The sequence below is a fragment of the Mandrillus leucophaeus genome, unplaced genomic scaffold (genome assembly GCF_000951045.1).
Source record: "Mandrillus leucophaeus isolate KB7577 unplaced genomic scaffold, Mleu.le_1.0 Scaffold388, whole genome shotgun sequence".
Classification (NCBI taxonomy): domain Eukaryota; kingdom Metazoa; phylum Chordata; class Mammalia; order Primates; family Cercopithecidae; genus Mandrillus; species Mandrillus leucophaeus.
Genome location: NW_012104120.1, coordinates 289376 through 292965, shown reverse-complemented (window position 1 = coordinate 292965; position 3590 = coordinate 289376).

Genomic DNA, 3590 nt, shown 5'->3' with positions numbered 1-3590 from the left:
TAAATAAACCTACTAGAGCTAATTTTAATTCAGCAAAATTGCAGGGTACAAAATCAACACACGAAAATCAGTTATGGAAATATACATGTTAAGATGGCCAACTAGATGCAGCCAGGTGCAACAGCTGCCACCGAGGGACTGATTTGACTGGTGCAGTCCTAACGGATCTTCAGAGGGAAGGCACTGGGAGTGGATGGAGGGAAGACACAGAAGCTAGGCTAAAGGGGGAGGAAGCTGGGAGGCCTGCATGGGGCTACTGCACCCTGGAACTCATTCCTGGCCCCCAGTGACTGGGGGAAAGGGTGAGTCGAACTGGTAAGGAGCAATGCTTCTTACGTCCAGCCTCTGGAATCCTGGCAGGAGATCCTTTGACCATCACGTACAATGGAGTTGCAAGGGAGATAGGCTTGGAGAAGCAGCCAGGGCAGCAGCCAGCTGATGAACCCAGAGGGTTTGCAGCAGGAGCAGCTGTAGTGGAGCACAGCCAGGGACGGCCACACCCCTAGACTCAACTTGCTCCCATAGGAGAGTTTCGCCCTAGGGGAACCGTTGGACCTGAACTTTGCAGGGCAGTCTTACTCATCAGGCAGGGCTGGTCCTACCTGAGCACTCCTTGGTTGGCTGGCTTCTCTCAGGGCCCAGCCTGGCCATGCCTGATTGCAGGGAAGCCTTGAGCACCCTAGGGGCCCACATCATGGCTCCAGTGCTGGTGGACTGAAATGCCTGAAATGCGAAGGGCTCCCCCGGGGCAGCCCCCAGGGCCACACACCAGCCTGCACACTCCCACATTGCATCTTCCCCCAGGCCCATGGAAACACCCCACATAATTTTGCCAGCACGTGCGCACATGGGCAGGTTTTGCTTATCTTGTCCTCCCAGTCTGTGTATATGTGTACACCCTGCCCTGAAACTGCTGCAGCAGGAGCGCAGTCCGCTCCACTCTCCCCTCTGACCACCAATAGTAAGAGCCTTGGTGGGCACAGAGCCAGCCAGCCCCAACCCTTCCCCTGCCAGTGTCCTACCCATTTGCCAGCACTGCCCCAAGTGAAACTAGGCACAAAGAACAGCAGACTCTCCCCAATGCTGACGCTCCCCAGCACCCTGCTCCCATGTCAACACCACTACTGGTGCAACCACAGGCACAGTCACCAGCAGGGGCCCCCACCATGCAAGCTGTGTTCCCTTTGTGGCTGTGGTAAATGCTGACACAGAAGTAGGCACGCCAGCACCCACTAGCACCCTACTGCAGCCATGCTGCTGCTGGCACATGCAAACGAGGATGGATTCCACTGTCTCTGTACTACTAAATGCTTTGGCTGACACCACCCATTAGAGTGTAGTGACCAGCCATCTGAGAGCATCTTGGCTCATTCAGTGCAGTGGATTCTTAACCTCGAGGAGACAGAACAAAGTTGGGGCTCAATACAAGTCCTCCAGGACTACACACATAGTCCAGGAGTTGGGAGCTGAGTGCTGGCCCTCTAAAATCTTCCAGAAATGAAGCCAGTTGACTGAATCCACCTTATACACAGTGAAACCCTCAAGGTCATCAAATAGGATAAAAGGAAAAAAACCCATCCAAAGGTCAGCAACTTCAAAGATTGAAGGAACATAACCCTATAAAAATAAAAAAGAACCAGTGCAAGAACTCTCACAACTCAAAACACCAGAGTGACTTCTTTCCTCCAAACGGCCACACCACCTCTCCAGCAAGGGGTCTGAACCAGGCTGAGATGGCTGAAATGACAGAAATAGAATTCAGAAGATGGATAGGAATGAAGATCATCAAGATGCAGAAGTATGTTGAAAACCAATCTAAGGAAGCTAAGAATCATGATAAAACAATGCAGGAGCCAACAGACAAAATAGCCAGTACAGAAAACAGTGTAACCAACTTGATAGAGCTAAAAAACACACTACAAGAATTTCATTAATAGCAGAATAGACCAAGTTGAAGTTTCTCAGGGGTTGAAGACTGGCTTTCTGAAAAAAGACAGGCAGACAACAATGAAGAGAAAAAATAAAAAAGAAGGAACAAAACCTCTGAGAAATATGGGATTATGTAAAGAGACCAGATCTATGACTCATTGGTGTCCCTGAAAGAGATGGAGAGAGTATGAGCAACTTGGGAAATACATTCCAGGATATCATTTATGAGAACTTCCCTGACCTAGCTAGAGAGACTGACATTCAAGTTCAGGAAATGCAGAGAACCCTAGTGAGATACTTCACAAGATCATCCCCAAGATGCATACTCATTAGATTCTCCAAGCTCAAAATGAAAAAAAAGAAATGTTAAAGGCAGCTAGAGGGAAAGGTTAGGTCACCTACAAAAGGAACCCCATCAGGCTGACAGTGGACCTCTCAGTAGAACCTCTACAAGCCAGGAGAGATTGGCGGCCTATCTTCAGCATTCTTAATAAAAAGAAATTCCAACCGAGAATTTCATATCCAGCCAAATTAAGCTCCATAAGTGAATGAGGAATAAGATACTTTTCAGACAAGCAAATGCTGAGATAATTTGTTATAACAAGACCTGCCTTACAAAAGCTCCTGAAGGAAGCACTAAATATGAAAGGGAAAGACCATACCAGCCACTGCAAAAACATACTGAAGTATGCAGACCCGTGGTACTATAAAGCAACCACACAAACAAGACTGCGTAATTACCAGCTAACATCATGATGACAAGATCAAATTTACATATATCTATACTAACCTTGAATGTAAATGGCTAAATGCCCAAATTAAAAGGCACACCATGGCAATCTGGATAAAGAATTAAGACTCATTGGTGTGCTGTCTTCAAGAGACTCATCTCACACGTAATGACACTCATAGGATCAAAACAAATTGATGGAGAAAAATCTACCAAGCAAACGGAAAATGGAAAAAAATCAGGGGTTGCAATGTTAATTTCAGACAAAACAAACTTTACAAACCAACAAAGATCAAAAGACACAAAGAAGGGCATTACATAATGGTAAAGTGTTCAATTGAACAAGAAAACTTAACTATTCTAAGTATTAATATCTATGCACCCAAAACAGGAGCACCCAGATTCGGCCCAAAAGCTCTTTACACTGATACGTTTAGCAGGCTCAGGATACAAAATCAATGTACAAAAATCACTAACTTTCCTATACACCAACAACAGTGAAGTCAAGAGCCAAATCAAGAATGCAATCCCATTCACAATTGCCACAAAAAGAATAAAATACCTAGGAATACTGTTAACCAGGGAAGTGAAAGATCTCTACAGTGAGAGCTACAAAACACTGCTCAAAGAAATCAGAGATGACAGGCCAGGCGTGGTGGCTCACACCTGTAATCCCAGCACTTTGGGAGGCCAAGGTAGGCGGATCATGAGGTCAGGAGATCTAGACCATCCTGGCTAACACAGTGAAACCCCATCTCCACTAAAAATACAAAAAATTAGCTGGGCGTGGTGGTGGGTGCCTGTAGTCCCAGCTACTCGGAGGCTGAGGCAGGAGAATGGTGTGAACCCAGGAGGCAGAGCCTGCAGTGAGCCAAGATCGCACCACTGCACTCCAGCCTGGGCGACAGAGCAAGATGCTGTCTCCAAAAAA